The sequence below is a fragment of the Stenella coeruleoalba genome (assembly GCF_951394435.1).
Source record: "Stenella coeruleoalba genome assembly, chromosome: 8".
NCBI lineage: Eukaryota > Metazoa > Chordata > Mammalia > Artiodactyla > Delphinidae > Stenella > Stenella coeruleoalba.
This window is the reverse complement of record NC_137154.1, coordinates 42,179,410-42,201,437: the sequence shown is the minus strand read 5'-3', so window position 1 is coordinate 42,201,437 and position 22,028 is coordinate 42,179,410. Positions and strand designations below refer to the sequence as shown.

General features: G+C 47.4%; 1 protein-coding gene across 8 annotated transcripts in view; it reads left to right on the top strand.

Annotated features, from left to right (window-relative positions):
- The window catches only part of BMAL1 (basic helix-loop-helix ARNT like 1), a 104,425-nt gene that overhangs the window by 25,258 nt on the left and 57,139 nt on the right, over positions 1–22,028 (top strand). For 5 of the 8 annotated variants that reach the window (XM_079929439.1, XM_079929441.1, XM_079929435.1 and 2 more), the window contains exon 2: positions 5,639–5,711. The exons of 1 other annotated variant lie outside the window; for it this stretch is intronic. The gene's annotated coding sequence lies outside the window, so the exon portion shown is untranslated. Of the gene's footprint in view, positions 1–1,772; positions 1,890–4,311; positions 4,336–5,638; positions 5,712–22,028 lie in introns of those variants that run through there. 2 more of the 8 variants (XM_079929437.1, XM_079929436.1) reach the window with 2 other exon arrangements.

The following is a 22,028-nucleotide window of genomic DNA, read 5'->3' as shown; positions in this document are numbered from 1 at the left end:
CGAGTGGTGGTGATGGTGGAGGTGCGGAGAAGTGGTTGGATTTGAGATCTGTTCTGAAAGTGGAACAACAGGTTTTGCTGCGGGGTTGGTGGTGGTGTGTGACAGAAAGAAAGGAATCGGGATAGTTCTGAGATTCTTGGCTTTTGCTTAATGACTATTAGACTCACTTTCTACCCACAGAAGTAAAAAGAGGGGGAAAGTTTTTGAAAAAAGGTATCTGGACGCCCTCTGGGCCCTGATGTATCTCGCGTAGCCTCTTCTCCTCCACAGTACTTTCTTTAGCACAGATGGGCAATTCTTTTCCACAACTGAGCTTTCAGACAGAGGGAGGACATCTGTAGCTCCTCCCAGCACAGAGCCTGGATGGAACAACTTTGGCAATGGTCTCACATCATTGCCTGGGATCTTTGGACTGAGTCTTGGAACCCCTTGGACTGATGTGGAAGGGACCCAGTGTCCCCCTGGGTAACCAAGAGATACCTGCAGAGGCCACTTCCAATCCATGCTGTGTGTAATGTAAGAATATAAGTGTGTTTGGGAGTGGAAGCGGAAGCAGTTTTCCTGGTTCTTACTTGGCAATCATGACCTGCCAAGGCAGAAATGAGAGATGGAATTTTTTAGTAGTTGGTGCTCCCATTAGGAGCATAAGGGGAAGAAAGTCTATCTTAAACAGAGCAGGGTACGAGCTGTGGCAGCAAATATTGCATGCCTACTAGGTGCTGGGCACTGGCTGGGTATTTTGGTTTCATTGGAGAGGGAAACAAATGTACTGTTCCTGCCCTCCTGACAGAGTAGACCCATGTGGCTAGATCATAAAGTGATTTGCTGGAAGAAATTATATTTACACCTGAGTGTTTCTTTCATTTTCTTTTTTTTCTTTTCTTTTTCTTTTTTTAGTGATTGTGAATGGTACTGTATTTTTAATTTCAGTGTCCACATGTTCATTGCTAGTATACAGAAAAACAATTGAGTTTTTATTTTGTATCCTACATCCTAGATAAACTCACTAATTAGTTGCAGGCTTTTTTTTTTTTTTGTATATTCCACAGGATTTTCTATCTAGACAATCACATAATCTACAAATACAGATGATTTCTTCCTTTCCAATCTGTTTTATTTCCGTTTGTTGCCTCTTGTGCTGGCTCTTTGCTGAGTAAGAGTGGGCAGCATTGCCTATTCCTAATCCTGGGGGGCAGCATTCAGTCTTTCACCATTAAGTGTATGGTTAGCTGTAGATGATTTTTGCACATGTCATTTGCACTTTGTTGTATGGGTGTGGGTGGGACCATGGGGTTTTCTGTGGTGTTTGGCTGATATAGGGCAGTTACTATCTAAAAGTTGTCTATCTTGCTCGAGGCAGCAAGCTTTTGTTGGAGCCTTTTTCGTCTGTGCTTGTTGGCATCTCCAGGTTCTTCCGTTCCAAGTGAGGCAAAAAGAAAATGCAGGCCACTCACCATGGTGTCCTTCCTCCAGGCCTGAGGCCCCTCACTGGTCTGCCTTCTTCACTCCGCCTTTCAGAGTCCTCTCTTGTTTGTTTTACATATCACGTGCAGGGGTTTTTGTTGTGCACAGCAGGTGGAATAGGGAAAGGTGTGTCTACCGAATCCTCCTGGAAGTGGAAGTGGTTGGGAGAAATTAGAGGATTGGGTTGAAGCCAGTGTGTGAAGGGCCTTCACGCCAGGGGTTTGACTCTGTAGGTGGCAGGAGGGATGTTGGAGGTTCAACTCTGCAGCAGTGTGGAGGGATGGGGAGGGGAGTGGCAGAGAGACCCGGAGGCTGGTGCCTGGGCCCAGGGAGGTGAGGATGCATTTCTGGACTGCGACAGCAGACGTGGGGCAGAAAGGAAGAAGGGAGAGTCCATGCGGGCCACAAGGAAGTCCGAGGACCAGGTGAGTCTGAGGTTTCTAGCTTGGGCAACTAGCTAGGAGATTGGGGAGCTAGGGTAGTGGTGTAAGTGTAACAGAGTAGGTATATTCTAGGCCCTTTAGAGCATGACCGGAAGATTGGACTAACTGTGCTTCCCTTCAGGGCCGGCTCCGCAGAGAAAGCCTGGCTGCTGTGTAAAACCCAAGGAGCACACATTCTGGGCAGAGGAAACATTGTGGGGAAAGGCACAGATACAGGAAACGTCATGGCGGGCCTGTTGGGACTCCAGCTAGCTGAGGCATAAGTGGGTAGTTCTTGGTTCCATAACTGGGAAGGGTGCTGTAGGAGTTCACAAAAGCAAGAGGTTCTGGAATGGGAGTTGACGCTGCTGGTGGTCTATCTGGCACCTTACATTCTTTGTGTGTTGACATCAGTCTTTCCTACTGCAGACAGGCCACCCTCCCTGGGGGGCACCACTGCTGACAGCTCCCGCTTACCAATTCCAGTGAAGGGAGAACTCCTTTCTCTGCATCCATATATTGATCCTAGAGAAAGGCTATGGTTGGCCCAGCTTGGGCGATGTGCTTATCCTTTTTGACCTATCACTGTTGCAGGGAGTAGACTAATCTGAGCCGGATGGTTTACCCACCCCCATTAGATCAAGCCAGGCCTTTTTTTTTTTTTTTTGGCCACACTGCATGGCTTGCAGGATCTCAGTTCCCCGACCAGGGATTGAACCCGGGCCATGGCAGTGAAAGCTCGGAATCCTAACCACTAGGCCACCAGGGGGCTCGCAAGCAAGGACTTTTAAGGAAGAAGGCAGAAGAAAAGCATCTACGGAAGATAGAAAAGAATATTTACTATGGTTCACTGTATAATATCTTCTGAAGAATTTATAGTATGGCAATGTAGGAACTCTTTGGAGAGTTTTAAAGCAGGGGACTTGATCAAATTTAGGTTTTCTTAAAATTATCACTGTGTAAAGTTGTAGTTGGAAATAAGTAAATGAGGAGAGCTGGGGAGACTGGTAGAGAGGCTGCTGCTGTAGTTCTGGGGAGAACAGATGAGACCTGAGCTAATTCAAGTCTTTGGATCCTTATGTCATTTGGACTTCACCCTCCAGCCACAGCGTCGAGGGGTTGAGGAGGGGGACAGAGTCTGGAGACAATTAGGCAAATAGGGCGTGGTGAACAGCTGGAGGGGGCAGGGGGTGCTTCAGGAGGACTCACCACCAGCACCAACTGTTCCCTGAGAGGCTAGCTTTCTCTTTGGAAACTAGTCATTAAGTGGTGGCAGACTTGACATATCTTTCTTATTGCTTCTTAAGAAATGTGGGTGTTACTGGCTTCTTGTGGTGTCCTAACTGGAAAAGGAAGCTGATTGATTCTACTTTTCTCCCTTTAAAAAGTTTCCTTTCTTTAAGGAATCAGATAATAGGAGGTGTGTCAGGACTGCCAGTCGAGAAATAGATGGTTGAGAGGAAGATGCAGGCCTGAAGGCCCTGCCTCCCCCATCGCTGCCCCAGGGCCTGCAGGTCTGCTCTGGAAACATTTATCCTTTTGGCATTGTCCTTGCTGGGAAGGCTTGCAAGAATTTTAAGCAAAGAAATGACATAATCTGATTTATGTTGTAACAGATTCCCTCCTGTATTGAGAATAGGCTATGGGTGGAAGTGGGAGTGACACCAAAAATAGAAGCAGGGAAAGCAGGGACACCAATTAGGAGGCTATTGCAATAATCTAGGCTGGTAATGGTGGAGGAGGTGAGAAATGGTCACATTGTGAATATATTTTGAAGGTAGAAACCAGAGGATTGGATAGAGAATAAGAGAGAAAGAGACGAGACAAGACGAGAATGACTCCGAATCTTTGGCCTGGGCAACTGGAAGACCATGGCCTTAAACTGAGATGGATAAGATTCTGGAGGAGCAGGTCTGGGGGAAGATCAGGGGTCTGTGTGAGACGTGTCAAGTTTGAGACATGGAACACATCTCACACAGACCTCCTGTCCACTTGACATCTTACCTGAAACAGGCAGTAGGATATATTAGCCAGGAGTCCAGAGGTGAGGTCTGCACTTGGAGAGAAATCTGGGCATCCTCAGCCTATAGGTAATATGAGACTAGGTGAGATCACCCAGGGGGTGATTGAAGGAATACAGAGAAGACAGGAGAACCAGGACCGAGCCCTGGGGCACTCTTACATTAAGAGGTGGGGAGATGAGGAAGAACCAGCAAAGGGAAAGAACAGCCAGTGAGGTAGATGGGAAACCCAGAGTGCTAGCCTGGAAGCCAAGTGAAGAGAGTGGTCAAACAAGAGGGCTTGATTCACTGGTAGCAAAAGCTGTAAGAGGAGGACTCAGACTCACCCTTTGGATCTAACAACATGGAGGAGAAGCTAAATGCGTGCTTTTGGACCCAAACTTAGCCTTTCAAATAAGTCATAGTTCCCGCCTTGAAGGAGAATACAGGTGTGCAAAAAAGGGTCATTTAAGATTGATTGAAACAAGTCTGAGAAAGATGTGAAGATAGTATCGTGGGAGCCCAGCAGAAACAGACAGTACTTCTGGCTTTTGTGGGGAGGGTTGAGGTCAGATTAATTCATGTCTTCATTCGTTCAATGATTCATTCATTCATTCCACAAAAACTTTTTGAGTGCCATGGACTGAGAGGAAGGGAGAAGGTAGAGTTGTTGTTTAAGGGGTATAAAGGTTCAGTTTTGCAGATGAAAAAAAAGTTCTGGAGGTGACTGGTAGTAGTTGCACAACAGTGTGAATGTGTGTAATGCCACCGAACTGCACACTTAAAAATGGCTAAGCTCGTAAATTTTGTTATGTGTGTTTTACCACCACATACGCACACACACACAAAATCAGAAAGGAAAAAAAAATCTTATTGAGCCCCACCATGACCTTGGTTGGGACTATGATGTTGAAATGGAAGTCATTTCAGTAGAGGGAGATCACGTGGAGAGAAGGGGAGGAAGACATCCAGCTGGAAGGAATGCTGAGAGAAGGGTCTGGGCACCAGTCCTATCTGTCTAGATTGAAGCATCCGCTGGGGGAGATCACAGGAGCTGAGGCTGCAGACTCAGGCTGAGCCAGTTGCTGCAGGCCTGGCAGCCTGGCTGTGGAGTTGGGCTTGCCTTCTTGGGCTCTGGGAGCCTCTAAAGGTTTCTGCCCATGGGAGTGTCATTCCAGAGATGTGCATTTAGAAGCTTAATCTCATTAATCCTTCCTGTTAAACCCGTTGCCTATTAAAAGCACTCGGATTGAAGCATGCATTTCTCTGATGAAAATTGCGGCCTAGCAGAATTTTAGATGCCTGGGCATGTGTTCATGAATTGAGTAGGTTATTTTTCCACCCATTTTACAAATACTTATTGAGGACTGTCTAAATGCCCGTAGTATTCTAGGCACTGGAGGTAAGGGAAGGGGTGAATTTCTCAGATCACTTCTCTTGATAAGCCTACAGTCTAGGGACCCCATTCCCAAATAAGAAATTATGCTACATTGTACCGCATGTTACCATAAATGTCTCACCGAGGTTCCATGGGAGCCGAGAGGAGGGTGCCTGGCCTGTCAGGGACACTGGGATGGCTTCCAGGGAAAGGCTGTCCAGTGGATTTGAAGGATGAGCAGTATTTTCTAGGCAGAGAAGCAGAGATAGACATCCTGGGAGGACAGTAAATCAAAACTTATTGGGGTTGTAAATTTAAAGAAAACATGTAAATATTCTCTTTTAAAGTTAAACTCTTATTTCATTGGCTTTTAGGTGGTGCTGGCTAGAGTGCATGCTTTTGGACCCAAGCTTAACTTTTCAAATGTGGAATGCTAGGCCTTCATTGGTAAGTTTGTTTGATGCCTTCTTACCAAATTATGCTGTCAAGGATTGGTATTTGGAATGAAGGGCAAGGTAGTTATCATTGGTGCTGCTCTGTGAAGGGTACCAAGCCTGGACCCTAGAGAAGCCTACAGTATAGGTGGAAAAGATCCACAGGAGAAGTGGATCCCACTGTAGGTTTCTGCAGTAGGTGCAGAGGGAGAAGCCAGAGGAGAAACACCCAGGGGTGCAAGGGATGGACGCAGCTGGCCTCACAGAGAGGTGCAGCTTTGGCTGCATTTTGAAGGATGGACCAGTCCGGGGGGGAGTGAAATAAGCTTTTCAGGCTTGAGAAGGTGGGTGTAAGATGTAAAGAAAGTGGGCTCAGCAGAAGACCCACAGGAACAAAAACTTCATCCAAAGGAGTGGTGAGTAAGAACTTCTTCAGGATCTGCTGGTGGTTGATTATTCTATTCTAGACCAGGGTCAGCAAATTTTTCCTGTAAAGGATCAGATGGTAAATATTTTTGGCTTCCTAGGCCATATGGTTTCTGTCATAGCTACTCAACTCTGCCATTATAGTGGGAAAGCAGCCATAGTTAATATGTGTATGACGGTGTGGCTGTGTTCCAAAAAAGCTTTATTTACAGAAACAGGTCGTGGGCCGGATTTGGCCTGTGGGCTGTAGTTTGCCCACTCCTTTTCTAGACCCTGAATGCTGTGCTGGGCTAAGGCACTTGGACTTTGTCCTGAAGGCAGTGGGAAGCCATTGAAGTTATTTGGGGCAAAGAAGTGAAATGGCCAAAGTAACAAGTTAGGAGCATTCATCTGATAGCTGGACAAGAAGCATGGGTCCTGTTCCAAGGCAGCAGTAGCAATCCAGGTGTGAGGTCATGTGGTTAACAGTGCTTAAAATGGAGAAAAGGTCCAACAGGAGAGATATTGCAAAGGAAGAATGGTAGGATTTATGGTCTTCTTAGACTTTAAAGACAGGAGCCAAATAAGATGAAAGTTTAAACTTGATAGTTCACAATGGTAACATTGACAGAAATGTGGCTATTGGGGATGGAGAAGGGTAGTTGATGCGTCCAGTTTTTGATACACTGAATTTGAGATGGTACTGATTCATCCACAGGATATGTCTAGTAGGCAATTAGAAATTCAGGTCTGGGGACTTCCCAGGCAGTCCAGTGGTTAAGACTTCACCTTCCAATGCAGCGGGTGCGGGTTTGATCCCTGCTTGAGGAGCTAAGATCCCACATGCCTTGTGACCAAAATACCAAAACATAAAACAGAAGCATTATTGTAACAAATTCAATAAAGACTTTAAAAATTGTCCGCATCGGGACTTCCCTGGTGGCACTGTAGTGAGGAGAAGAACCTGCCTGCCAGTGCTGGGGACACGGGTTTGATCCCTGGTCCGGGAAGATCCCACATGCTGCGGAGCAATTAAGCCCGTGTGCCACAACTACTGAGCCTGTGCTCTAGTGCCCACGAGCCACAACTACTGAGCCCGTGAGCCACAACTACTGAAGCTCACGTGCCTAGAGCCCGTGCTCTGCAACAAGAGAAGCCACTGTGATGAGTAGTCCCCACTCACCACAACTAGAGAAAGCCCATGCGCAGCAACGAAGACCCAGCGCAGCCAAAAATAAATAAATAAATTTATTTATTTATTTTAAAAAATGGTCCACATCAAAAAAAATCTTTTTAGAAAAAAAGAAATGCAGGGCTGAAGCCAGGGCTGGGAAGGGTAGGTCTGGAGGTGTAGAACAGAAACCATAGGATTAATAAGTTCTCCCCGTGATGAGCAGAGGGCTGAAGGAGAGAGTCCCAGGAAGGGAAGAGGATGGGACAGCAGAGACCACAGAGAAGGGACCTGAGGGAAGGCTGCCGAATTGGTGACAAGGTGGCTACCGCTGGCCTTGAGAATGAGATGTGGGGAGGGGGGAAGGGGGGAGGAAGCCAGGTTGCACAGGGTCCATCATAAATGACGGGTAAAGAATCAGCTACGTTAGTAAAAGTGACCACTTACGGAGAGTTTGGATGGTAAAAGAACGGAGACACAAAGATTTCAGCGTCTGCATGCCAAAATAACCCTTTCTTTAGCTTTGAGGCAAGCAAAGCAAGCCACGACCAGTTCTCTTGTCCGTCTCTGGAGCCAAGTGTGTTTGGGAGTTTGTGTGTACCTTGGGCTTGTGATTGCGTTCTTATGCTTTCTTTGAGGTGTGGTGTTCTGAGCTCTGTCATAACTTGCACCAACGGAATCTAGCCCATGTTTGGACCCTTGCCATGAGACAAGATGTGATCTGTTGGGGAAATAGTTGCATTTGCCTGAGTTGGAGGAGAAAATAGGGTAGAGCAAGAAACGGAAATTAAACTCCTTACTGCAGAGCCTGCCCAAGTATGGGAATTTGCGATAATTCCTCAAGTCGCTCAACTAGATAGCAATTTATGTGCCAAGCATTTCGAGTGTATGTTCCTTGGTTTGAATTCTGAGTAGTCTTTGGGTCGGTTTTTGCAAATATAGCAGTTAGAGATGGAGTCATAAAAGCAACAGGTGGAACTGGTTTGGAGCCTCCGTTTAGTGAAGTCTCACTATATCCCAGGCATAGTGCCGAGTACTCTGTAGGTATCATTTTATTTCATCTTTGCAACCACCTGTGAAAGAGGAATTAGTGTTCCCACTTCAGCAATAAGGAAATTAAATCACAAGAGGTTGCCTGAGGTTACAAGGGATTTGAACCCAGACCTATCTGACCCCCTTAGTTTAGGCCACTTTCTGTTTTCTCCCACCTGGGTGTGGAATTTCTCCTCCAACTTACATAGAAGGACTGGAGACAGAATGAGTTCTTAAGTAAATATTCAGAGGCTGTGGTGGGTATTTCTGCTCCTTAGGAGTCTATTAAAAGTGTGGAAGCAGTATGGGATCCTTGGGGGAGACTAAGGCCAAACTTCAAACACTAACTGTTTCCCCTGCTGAAATTTTCATTTAGTTGCAGAAGGTGGCAGGTTTGGGCTTGGAAAGGAAATCTCACTAGAAGGCATGACAGTCAGATTCCAGTCCTAGCTCTAAGGCAGTTATAATCTACTTTTTGTTTAAATACTTGCATCTCTCTCTGCTCACCTCCAACTTCAATGTCCGAGGCCAGGGTCCTGCGTTGACTTGTTTCCCACCCTACCCCCAGCATCCAGCCTGGTATCAGGCGTGTAGCATGTGCTGATTGAATATTTGTTGTTTCTAGTGAGCCAGGCAACTTGGGACAAGGAGCTTCACCTCTGTGTGCCAGGCACTGCCGTCGGCACGGCAGTTTTGCAGGTGACACAGGACAGGTTCTGTCCTCATGAGGCAGATGAGCCAGCAGGGGAGACAGACAGAATAGACAGGTGAGATGTGCAGTCTGAGGTCAGGCAGGCAGGATAATCCTCTGAAAAAAGTCATAATAATGCACTTTGGGGTGACTGCACATATGTCGTCTAAGCTGTCCACTCTGTTTTAATTCTTTTGCTTGGCTGTGGTTGCTAACACCCAGCTAACTGCTCCCCCCAGCGAGAGCTCCCTCCTGGGCCAGAGCAGCCTCCTGCCTCTGGCAGGGCTGAGCGCTCCCCTCCTGGCCCCTCTCCTCTGCTCACCCTCCTGTCTGGCCTGCCACCCCCTGGTTCTCCTCCAACTCCGTAGACCTCGACTCCGCAGCTTGCTGTGCCGGTTCTCTTTTCTCTACCTTTAGCTTAATAAGGTTTTGCTTGATCCCTTTCTGGTCAGTCCCAGTATTCTTCCCTGGTGAGCTCATCCACTGTTCACCTCTCTCCTGAAGTCACCCAGATCTGCAGATCCAGCCCAGAACCTCTGCCCAGCCCTCGTTCCTAGCTCCTATCCTGTGGGCACCTCCAACTCAGCCCTCGCCTGGTACCCAGTGTGTCTGTCTCCCTGTGGTGCCTGCCTGGGATGGGACTGCACGCCCTCAGTCATGTCGACTGCAGGAGTCACCCTTGGCTTTGTCCTTTCCCTCAACTGTCGTCTTCCATTGGTCACCTTTTCTGGAAGAGCCCATGTTCTAATTTGTCACTCCCTGCCCACCCCTTCGTTTAGGACTCCTCATTTGGATTGTTTCAGCAGCCTCTTGGTTGGTCTCCCGGGCACACTTTTGTCCTCCTTCAGTCCACCTCCACTTCCTAGCAGCATGATGTTTCTAACTCACACATCTATCATGGCTTTCTCCTGCTTAAAATTCTCCAGGGGCTCCTCATTGCTTATAGAATAGAACTTAAACCCCCACAGCGGGCCTGCAGTCTTTTCATAACTGGCCTTTGGCCACCTTCCCTATTTCACTTTTTCCCTAACCCGTATTTCTCACATCAGCCCGGCCTCTCAACAGCCATCACTTCCTGGTGCCTTTGCCAGAACTGGGCCCTTTCCTGGGAATGACCCACCCCCTGCTCCCCATTTCGCTAACTCGGGTCAAGTTTCTGATTTTCTGGACACCTTCCTTCCCCACCCTGCACTTCTCTGTGACCTGGAGGTGACCTTCCTCCTGGCTTCCAGAACACCCTGCATCTCTCTCTCTCCCAAAACATTTATTGGCGTAACTGTTGATTTACTATCTGTTATGCTCAGTAAACTGAGCTCCTTAAGGGTGGGGAACACACAAACACACACACACACACACACACACACACGCACACACACACACACACACACACATCTCTGGGTTCTCGGTGCCAGCACTATGTACCTGGTTCAGGAAGTGTTTGTTGAAAGAGTGAGGATAGCAAAGTCTGTTTGCGCAGCCAGACAACAGATTTATAACGTGATCAAATGTATTTGAAACTGGAGGTTCATTGGCTATTGAGTTGGGTGGGGCCTCCTTGCTTCTCAGTTTTGATGGCAGGATAGGTTGTTGTGGGCCTGGGTTTGTGGTTGCCTATTGCATCTCTCAGTCTACTGAGGCCTCGGGAATATATCTTCTCTATATTCTTTGCCCCTGACTTTTTTATTTTTAACTCCCGTTGTTGATGGGATAGTAAAGCAATGCAAAGTGAAAAATAGTCCATCAAGGAATGCTGAGGAGTGAGGTCCACCCAGCTTCCTGGATGAATCCCAAGTTTCCTAAATTAGCCAAAATAATGATTCTTGCTAACCACTGACAGCTTCTCCCTTTCACATTCAAGCTGAGAGTGCTTTTCTGGCTGGGGGATGAGGATAGCTGGTGGTCCTTTGTGGAGGTGCCCGACGGCATCTTTATCTTCATTTGGAACCTTGTAAAGTCCTCAGTGAATACTGAGGAGTAGCAAATAGGAAGAGGCTCTGAGCACAGGGATGCCAGGTCTGTGTCTCTATTTACCATGGGAGCTGCTGTGATGCACCTAGGTGCTAGGCTGGTACCTTCTCATGTTTTCATGTGGGGCTTTCAGTTTGATGCTGTTGCCTCTCCTTCACTTCCTGGTTCTGCCACAGAACTGGGAAATTGTGCGGAGAATGCAGGCTTTCTTTGGGGGTTCACAGTAATCTGGGAAGGCTTCCTTGAAGCAGAAGCCATTTTCAACACAGACGTGTCCTACTGACCAGGGTGCTCCAGCGGGCACTTGGGGCTGCTTTTCTTGCCTGGAAATACTGATGATGCTGCTGCTTTCCCTTTCAGGGACTTTCCAGAAGCTCTTCCCTCAGCATGGAATGCATTTTCCTTCTGCTTTGCCTGGTTCATGCCCATTCAGCCTTCAGATATCAGCTGATTTGCTTCTTCTTGGGAAGCCTTCCCTGACCTTGATAAGAAACCTAGGTCTTATCATCACCATTACTGTTATCACTTTATACTGCTTATTGATTGCCCACAATGGGGCAGACATTGTCAAAGTGCTTGGTGGGTAACCACTTAGTATTAGGGCCTCAGTAGGTGTTGGCTGAGGTCAGGGTTATCATTATTACCCCAAAGATACCTTTCAAGGAAACTGAGGCCCAGATCAGTTGTGGGCATGCGAGCAGGGTTTGTCCCCAGGTGCCTGACTGGGTCTGTGCTTCTGCCCTTTCTTCTCTACTCTGCAGGCCCCTCTGCCAGGCATCCTCCCACTCATTTCAGCACTCACCCCAGAGGCCATTTTATGTTTGTTTGTGTGGTTATAGATGAATGAATGTTCGTTCTCCCGCTGGGCAGCCTGGTAAGCCCCAGGACGGCAGGAGCCTGACCTCTAGGCAGGCACTCAGGGCAGAGTTGACCGACAGCCTGCCTGCCTAGACAGCCGCTCACCCGCTGGATCTCCTTGCCCCTTGCATCACAAGAGTCTGGGCTGTGAACGTGAACTCCCTGGGGGGTCCCCACAGTTCAGCCTGCACCCTCCCCTCCTGTTTCCGTGTCAGAGCTAATGGTGCTAAGGAAGCGTCTGTCCCTAGCTGGGTCTGTCCCTTTGCTTTCCTCCACCTTGTGAACCCATCCTCATCCTTGTATAAAGAAGTCGACCCCTTTCTTGCCCCAGGACAGAGCCCTCACCCGTCCTCTGCTCCTCTGGACCTGCACACGCTCGGGATGGCTCTGACCACAATGGGCCATCCTGACCTGTGTTCCTGTCCTCCTTGTCCTTCTGCAGCTGCTCGGGACCCTCCCTGGTGTGGCCTCTGTGACCGGGCAGTGTCTTGTATAGTCAGGGCTGAGGGGGCCACAGAGGGGGTAAGAGGACCGAAGTTACTACCCTAAGAGCAGTTGCACCATGATTCCGAGTGTGTGGGGTATACCTGTGCTGGTGAGTATGTATGGGGTGTGTGTGTGTTTCTTGCTCGATGTTTTTACTTGCATAATTTATCCTCGTGCACATTAGAGACCATGCCTCCTTCTCTCAGGGGTCTAATGTAGGGCTCTGAATAATAGATATTTCAGAGCTGTTGGCTAAACAGATCTTTCCTCCTCTCTCTAGCTGAAGGCGCCTCCCCTTTTCCCCATCCCCACTTTGGTACCTCTCCGACCATTTCATAGGGTTGTTGTGACTATCAGGACCCCCTTCCCAGACCCCATTCAGACAGCAGTGATGTGAAAGCCCCATCTAGACCTTGGCAGGCTGGCAGGGCGCCAGGCTACATTGCCCGAGCTGGCAGCAGGGAGGCCCGGTCCCCCAGGGGCGCCTCACCAGGCCTCCGGGGCCCGGCTGGCTGAGCTCTGAGAGATTCACACTGGTTTTGAGTGGGAAAATTAAAATTAAAAATGGTTTCTGACCAAGTGGGGAAAGTGGGCATGGGCAGGGGCGGGGTGGGGAGCAGGAGGACGCTAGCCACGGCTTCCGGCTTCCTTACATCTTTTTTTTCTTTTTTTTCTTTTTTTTTTTTTTTTGCGGTACGTGGGCCTCTCACTGTTGCGGCCTCTCCCGCTGCGGAGCACAGGCTCCGGACGTGCAGGCTCAGCGGCCATGGCTCACGGGCCCAGCCGTTCTGCGGCATGTGGGATCTTCCCGGACCGGGGCACGAACCCGTGTCCCCTGCATCAGCAGGCGGACTCTCAACCGCTGCGCCACCAGGGAAGCCCCTGGCTTCCTTACATTTGCTGGAAACAAACTGAGATCACCCTACAGCCTCTGGGACACCCAGCACAATGGTCTCAGGCCCTGGAAGCAGACCTGCTTCACAGTGTCGGCTCTGCACCTACTAGTGGTGGGGCTTAAGACAGATCACCCACGCTCTCTAAGCCTCAGTTTTCTCACCTGTATAACAGGATGATGATCATAGTAAGCACCTCTGTGAGGTCCTTGTGAGGGTGAAATGAAAACATGCTTAGCACTGTACATGGTGTGTAGAAAATGCCAAATATTTGTTATCATTTGACTGTTGTTTTTGAAAAGTAGCATTGTCAATAATTGTAAGAAGACTTTGGACAGCATACAAAGTCTAAAATGCACAGGTAAAGGCTGTGAGCAGTAAATGAGATGGGTGTGTGGGAAAAGCACTTTGTGAATTGCAAATTGTGTGCAGATATTATTATTAGCACAAATAACTCTTTTATTGTTTTGGCTTTGAAAAAAATGACAGAGCACAATTTTATGATGTTGAGTCTAAGTTCTTTACTGGTTTTGGTTTTTGTTTTGGAGGGAGATTTGTCAGACAGGCCTTAATTGGAATCTTGACCAGAGGCTGTGTGACCCACATTGGTGATCCCAGGTGCCCAATGTCTGACGAGCCCCTGGCACAGAGGATCAGTTCTGTGGCTGCTCATATTATTTTAATTTTTTTATGATAAACTTTTAATACATAGTGGTATAGTAAGTGCTCGTAAGTCCATTGACAGTAAATTGTGGGCATTTGCTTAGGACAAATTCCTGAGAACTTGCTCAAGAAATTCTCACTCTCAGAGTTTTGTACCTAATATAGCTGAAGAAATGTAAGCAATTTATTCAGCGTTTGATGTAGACAAATACCACTGCTTTCTCAAGTATGTTAGAAATATTTTCTTAACATCAACTGCTTGCCTTTCTTGTGTTTGTCTCCATCCCATACCATTTCATTGTCTCCTCCCATCCTTCTAAAAATGAAATCAAACAAAAATTTAAAATGTAGATACTTTTAGACAGAGGTTGAAAATTCTCTACTTATTGGCTGCATCTGGCCTGCAGATGTATTTTGTTAAGTGCTCACAATGTTTTAAAACCTTTAAGTTAGTGGGTAACATTTAAAAGTTGGTAGATATTATCTAGAAATCTGGATTTCCAGATCTTTACAAAAATCTGAAAGTCTAGCAGCGCTGGACCCTCATGGCGGTGATGAAGTATGGTGGTCTCTCTTATGGGGACTTGTTTCTCCAGTTGCCCGGCCCTGCCCAAGCCCCGCTCCTGTACATGGCCTGTAGGTAACTGAGTTTGTAATCTGTGCTAAATGTAACCAACATTTCTTAGACACTGTGCATCAGTTTAGAATTATTTTTACCGGCAGCGTTGACCATAGAGAAGATTATTTCACTTGCTAAGTTTTCATTTTTATAAGCCAAGAAGCTATAGTGTTTTATTTAGGCTCTTGGGTTTAGTAGAATCACCTTCTCTCCTCCCTGTGCATTTTCCTCATTAATAATTTTGAAAGAGTCTTCAGCCAGACTTATAAGTCAGTGTAAAATGTTGGATAAGGCAGGAGATACATTTTGATTGCTTCTATTTAAGGGAGGTTGAACACAAGTAACCTGCTTTAATTCAGTAATTTATGATGTAAATTTGAACAATTGAAGATACTTAGTCGCTTTTAGCCATCTCATTGAAATAGTTGTAATTGGCAGAATCCTTATTGAAAGAGGAGTTTGGGATTCTTAACACTGGAGACCATCCCCATTTGTAGGCTTTTCTCAGGCAAGCCCATACCCCCTTCCAGCCTGTGAGCACGCACAGAAATGGGGGCCATATGCAGGAGGGGGGCGGTGCTGAGCCCCACAGTGTTTACTTTAGGGGAGTCCTTGAAAGCAATTTTTTAAATTACTATTATCCTATGAGCTTTAAAAAATTTTTTGCCATCATGAAAGAGTATACACTTGTAACAAATTTAGACAGCCCTGAAGAAGTACATTAACATAAAGGAAGAAGGTCTTCTGTGACACCCGCCTCCCCACTCCCAACCTTCGCCTGAGATTGGCGCTTTTTGGTGGGTATAGTCCTGGACTTTTTCATTTGCTTGTATCCCCTTAACTCCTACCTCCTTTGCCCTCATGCCCAACATACACGTTTTTACTTTTGTAGAAATAGACTCTCTATGCCTATAGTTCTGCAGTTTTCCTTTTTTTTTTAAGCTGTCAATTGTTATGGTTTTCTTTTCAAGTCCATATGTACAGATAAATGTACCTTATTATGTGTAACAGTTGTACTCCATGGTATGGGTGCATTTTAAGCTTATTTAATCATCCCTGTATTGGTAGACACCCAGGTTGTTGCCGATTTTTGCCATTGCAACCATTGCTGCTGGGGAAATTGTTATACCGACCTGTGAACTTCTGCATGAAATTTTTCTGCTCATAGACACCTGAAAGTGGGACTTTTGGCCTAAGTAGTTTGCCATCTAAAATTTGAATCAATATTGCCTAATCGCCCTCCAAAAAGGCTGTACCAGTTCATGCTCCTTTTAAGAGTATCCAATTATGGCTCCAATAATCTAGTTTTTTGCTTAACCATGCATGAGAAAAGTAAACTTTAAAAACTCACAAATATGCCATCAAAATGACACATTTGTCTTAGAAAAGCATTCGAAATATATAGCTATAGATTTAATTAAATGATTTTCATACCTAGTGATGGTTATCATCCTGCAAGGTGACAAAAATGTTCCCCAACTGTTGTTACCAATTTAATTATTAAATACTTATGTGAGGGTTTCAGTTGTGCCAGGGAGCCTTTGGAAGAATAACAGCCAAATCACGGCTTCCTTTTCCACTGGTCCGCCAGGGCTGCCTTGTCTCTCCTTCCAAGGGCTGAGCCCTCAGGACGGAGGTCGGATCAGCATTTAAATGGGAGTGCCAGGCCTTGGGGAGGGGGAGACAGCAGTGATGTGGTGAAGTACCCGAGGATTCCCAGCATCCCCTCCTTACACATGAAGCCGTTTTACATTGACAGGTTCTTCCCACATGTATTTTCTCATAGCATCCATATGACCTCCCTGTGAAGCAGGCACTCCCCTCTCCCCTCATTTATATCTGGGAACACTTAGGGTCAGAGGTCTGACTTAGCGAGTGTCACACAGATGGTCAGGGTCAGTGCACTGGACCGGGTGTTCTGACTCCAGATATGGCGGAGTCAGAGCCCTGTGAGGCTGAGTGGTAGTTTTTTGCCTATAGGACACCGTAGACGTTTCCTTTACTGAACTGGGGGCGGAGAAAGGAAAGGGAAGTGATATTCCCAGACTTCCTGCGTTCGTTTTTGTCCACAGTTTCTCCTAGCAGTGCTAACATTTACAGTCATGTTCTCGAATATTTCCTTAGCCTTTGGGAGGGATCTGTGAATTCTTGACCAGGGGCCTTAACTGATCACAGGTGGTTGAGAACTGCTGACTATATCTCCTCCTTAAAAAGGACAGGTCTCAGGAGATGGTCAGCTTACTGCCTACTAACTGTGTGTAAAATTTTGAATTTCGTCTTCTCCAGAGACCTCTTTTCTGACTCTCTGACCTTGTGTCTGGCTCTTGCTAACAGGTTACCCTGTATTGGCCAAAGCTCCTTAGCAGTAACCTCACTTGTGAGCCTGCAGGTAAATTTGATGCCCGGACCACTTATCCTTCCAGGATGCCGCCAGCTTCATTAGATCCAAGCAGGGGTCTGGTCTAGTGAAAATAGGGATCTGGAGTCAGGTAGAGCGGGTTCAAATCCCGGCCCCCTCGCTTTTACTACTAACAGTGTGAACCTCTCACTGTTGACCTTATGTCTCTGAGCCTCAGTATCCTTTTCTACAAAATAGTGATAATGATTCTCTCATACAGGCATTTTGAGAAATACGTGAATGAAGATTTGAAAGGTGCCTTCAGATGTTCAGTGCAGAATAGACACTTTATAAATGTGAGTCCTCTCTCATTTTCCTCTATAGAAAGAAGGTTCTCCTCTGGGGATGCTCCAAACTGGTAGCTGCTGGCTGGGGATCCTGGGATCAGGGCAAGGCCTTTAAGAAATAAATGACAGGGTGTGGGCACAGTGTTCCAAGGACCTGGCCTTCGAGTCAGAGACTGTCGTTCCAGCTTCATCCTGCTGGTGACTCCCCGGTAACAGTGGGTAAACCTCATCCCCACTCCAGAGCTGCGTTTCCTCAGTGTGACCTGGGGCTCAGGTGCTCCCTAACCATCCTGCTCGCTGCCGTAGGAGCTCCTGTGATGGAGCAGGACTTTGGAGTGTACTGGAAGGGATGCAGGCCTTGGTCTCAGGAAGACCTGAGTGTGGCTGGCTCCCGTACCTCCCAGGTCTGTGACCTTGGGCACATCCACTAACCTCTCTGACACTTGTTGTCTGCATCTATAAAGCAAGGCAAGTAGGACCCACTTCCAGGCTCACTGTCTGGACAACGGGAGTCCATGGGAACAAGGTCAGTTTCCTTCCCTCTGTCTCCGACTCCTGAGTGCTTTGGTTGGAGATTTGCCAGGGTTTCTGCAGAGGAAACCCAAAACACCTTCCCTAGGTGCAGTGCTCATCACACCTCCAGCACCCTGAGATTCTTGACTCCCGGATTTCTTGAAGTTCCTTTATGTGGTCGAGAAACTCCTCAAAGGAAGCGTACAGCCCACTGAGCTTTGCTGGTGCCTCCGTGACAGCGCCTTCCTTTCTTGCCCTGTCTCGGCTGCAGACAGCAGCTGCAGCGTGAGTCAGTTGCTTGTGTATAAATTCTTCTGCATCTCTCTGCAGAGAGAACTCCATTCATTTAGCCAGTGTTCGCCGTGCCCAGGCCTCATGAGAGGAGGTGGGATATGGAGAGGAATTGACTCACAGCCACTGCTCGCAAGAGCTCACAGGGGGAAAGGTGCAAATAGACAGTATGACACACGAGCTGTGCTGTCACCCAGGCATGTCATAGGGTGCCATGGGAGAAGAGGACCGAGTGGCCTCTCCTGGGGACCCAGCACACAAGAGATGACTTTGAGCAAATCTTTAGAGGTGAGGAGGAGTCCACACTGCAGAAGTCCAGGCAGAGTGAGCCAGGCAGCAGGAGCCACGGGGCAGAGGCCAGAGCCCTGAGGGAGGTAACACTGGCTATCTGTCTGGAGCTGGGGCACGGGGCGAGGACCCAAGTTGCCACGTCCTGGCGGTCATGTGCACACTGACGACCTTTTGGGACCTTTCTCCTGAGCCCCCAACTCACATACCCACTGCTCACCCAGCATCCACCCCTCAGTGTGTATGGGCATTCCAGACCCAGCATAACTAAATAGAAGTCTTAGGCAGAAATGTGACCCTCCCCAGTCTCCCCCGTGTTATGTGGCCCCACCATTTACTTGGTTACCCAGGCCCAAAATGTAGGTCTCACCTTTGACCCTGCTCCTTCCCTCGCTCCTCACCTTGTGTGTTTACAATGTTGACAGCTGTTCTATCACAGTATATCCTGAAAGCCGCTACACCTCCCTCCCCTTGTCCAGAGGTCCCCTATCTCTCAACAGGTCTCCCTGCTTCCACTCTGGCCCCACTGCGCGCAGCCTCCCACACAAACAGAATGACCTTTATTTATTTATTTTTTCTAAGTATTTATTTATTTATTTGGTTGCACTGGGTCTTAGCTGTAGCAGGTGGGCTCCTTAGTTGTGGCTTGCCAGCTCCTTAGTTGCAGCAGGCAGGCTCCTTAGTTGTGGCTCGAGGCCTCCTTAGTTGTGGCATGCGAACTCTTAGTTGTAGCATGCATGTGGGATCTAGTTCCCCGACCAGGGATAGAACCCAGGGCCCCCGAATGGGGAGCTTCGAGTCTCAACCACTGTACCACCAGGGAAGTCCCCCAGAATGACCTTCTAAAAAGTAAATAAGATCACAGCACTCCCCTGCTCAAAACACTCCAGTGGCTTCCTAGCATCCTTGGAGTAGAATCCGAACTCCCTACCCTGTCCTTCCTGCCCCTCCTAGTTCTCTGGTCTCATCTCTTAGCACTCTCTGCTTTGCTCACTCCATTCCAGCCCCTGTGTCTTTCTTGCTGTTCCTCTTTCTTGCCTCAGGGCCTTTCCACTTGCTGTTTTCTGCCTGGATTACTCTTCCCCAGCAATCCTCCCTTCACTCTGTTCTGGTCTGTGTTCAAGTGGTCTTTCCTCTATTTAAAAGGCACTGTCCTACCCCACCCCTTACACCATCACTCTGTTCTCTTACTCTGCTTTATTTTTCTTCATTAGCACCTGACTTTATATTATATATTTATTTGTATTCTTTATCCTTTGTCTTACCTAGAATGTAAATCCATGAGGATGAGCCCTTGTCTTAATCTGTCTCATTCACCACTCTATCTCCAGGGCCCAAAACAGAGCCTGGTACACAGTAGGTGATCATCATACATTAGGTTGGTAATGAAAAATATGAATGAATGAATGCAATTTAAGGCTTTGGTGTTTATTCCATGGGCAGTGCAAATCTAGTAGACACCTTTCAGGAGGTGAGTGACGTGGTCAGCACTTTTATTTTAGAAAGCCAGCTGGTGGCAGTGTGGAGGCTGGACTGTAGGAGGCGGCAGCAGGACTAGTTAGAGGCAGATAAAATGGTCCAGGAAATTGATGCTGAGCCCTATGTAGAGCTGTAGAGAGGAAAAGAGGGGACTGAGGACAGGTTTTGAAGACCTTTGAGTATCTTTGGTTCCTATTGGAATAACTTGGTATAGCAATTCTTTTAAAAGAAAAACAAGAGGGGACTAGCTGGTCTGGGGAGAGGCTGGTGACACTCTGTAATGTTTCTCTCCCCAAGTAAATGTCACACCCCGGATGCACATCCCCTGCAGTGCAGTTATTATCTCTCTGAGGAGTGACTCTGCTGTTCCTAGACTCCCCGTTCAGTCTTCCGCTAAGAAAGTAGTCAAGATGGTATCAGTGAGTCTGATTCTTCTTCCTACAGATGGGTCCCTGATGTTATACACTACAAGCCACACTAAGTCATTGGTTCTTTCTTGCAATGAGTACATTTCTTCATATTTAACTCCAAGGGAGACTCGCTCTAACAAATTCTCTTTTTCTTTAAGGATGACTAGGCTCTGCTCAAGTTCCGTGTGGGGTTTACTGATAACCTGGGGGCTAGGCATCTCCTTTATCACAAACATGCACAGGAACTCTTATGCTCTCCTGGTGTCAGGGAGTCAGAAAGGACAGTGGGCCCACATTCCTAGCCCAGGCATAGCCATGCTGTCTGGCACTGCCTCTTGAGAACTTTCTTCTTGAACTTGAATTATTCCTTCCTCCCCAAATCCCCAATCCTCCCCACATTTTGATGCAAAGCCTTTCATCTCTGAGTAAACACGTTCTTACCCATCTTGCTGAGGTGTTCCCTCTCTGTCCCTAAGGGGGAGTAGGTCATCCCAGGCCCCTAAGCCTTGGCCCAAAGTTCCTAATCCTGTTTGCCGAGCCCTGTGGTGTGAGATGCTGTCCCATCTGTGTAGCCAGATGCCCGCCTACCACATCTCCCTCTCTCTTCCAAAGGTCCAGATGTCGTAGGAATGACACTAATAGCTACACTGTAAAGCTTCCTGTGTGCCAGGTACTGTGTTAAACCCTTCACATGCATTCTGTCTAATCCTTCCCACCCTGCAGGAGTGAGTATTATTGTCTTTTTCACAGATGAGGAAGCTGAGGCTTGGCAGTGCAGTGAAGCTTAGTAGTTACGAGCCTGGGCTGAGAGTCAGACAGACTTGGGTTTGCATCCCCCTAGCTGTGGACCTTGGGAATGCTACTTAACCTTCTTAACCTTCTTTTTCCAGGTGTAGAAAATGGAGATAATATGAAGAGTATTCACAGGGTTGCTGTGAAAAATTAAATAAAATAACATGTTATTTCATAAGTACTTACTTACTAAATGCTAAACTTTGTGATGTCAGTAAATAATAGCTCATCGTAGATACTGCTTTCATCAGCAGCACCGTCATCATCCCCATCCCAAGGCTACATGACTAGCATGTAGATGGAGCCAGGATTGGAACCTAACCCTGCCTGGCTCCAAAGCCCACGTTCTTCCCCCGTCCCACACTGTTGCTCCCAAGTTAATCTTGCCTAAGACTTTCTGGTCCCTAAGTTTACTCTCGGTCTTCTTGGTTGTGCTGTTTGTCCCTGTGTGGGCAGTGGGCTCAAGCTAAGGCATAAAAGATCTTCGGTCTCTTCCAGCCCAGTGACCTCTTTTCAGTCATTGACTGGGCAGTCCTCAGTGGCTGGGCTCTTCAGGCAACAGCTTGGACAATTTTCCCTGATCGTCAGTGTCATCTTGTCCGCTGTGAAAGCCAGAGGCATGGCGGGTGTGGGGGTGGGGGGCTTCCTGTATTGTTGTTTATATCAGGAGGATTATCCGGAGAAAACAGGCACGGCAAAGATAGGGCTGGTGAGTGTTCCTATCATTTGGGGTCACAGATCACTTTGTGAATCTGGTGAAATGTATGGAGCCTCTCTCCCGAGAAATGCCGTGATAAGCCCAATATTTTCTCCGCAGCCCACCCAGGGGTCCTGGCTGAGAAACTGAGACCCAGTAGGTTAATTCACGTGCTCTTTTATCCTCCTGCTGTTCCTCATTCACAACCGTGGAGGGCGTCTGTTTCTGTAGGATGTTTGTATTCGAGGGCTATTGGGCCATCCTGGTAGCAGTTGGAAATACCTGTTTTACTGATATGATTTGCCATTTTCATTTCTTCCCCATACTTGAGAAATGTATCCACACATTAGAACTGGCCTAGTCTTTTTGATGAGACTGACCTACTGATG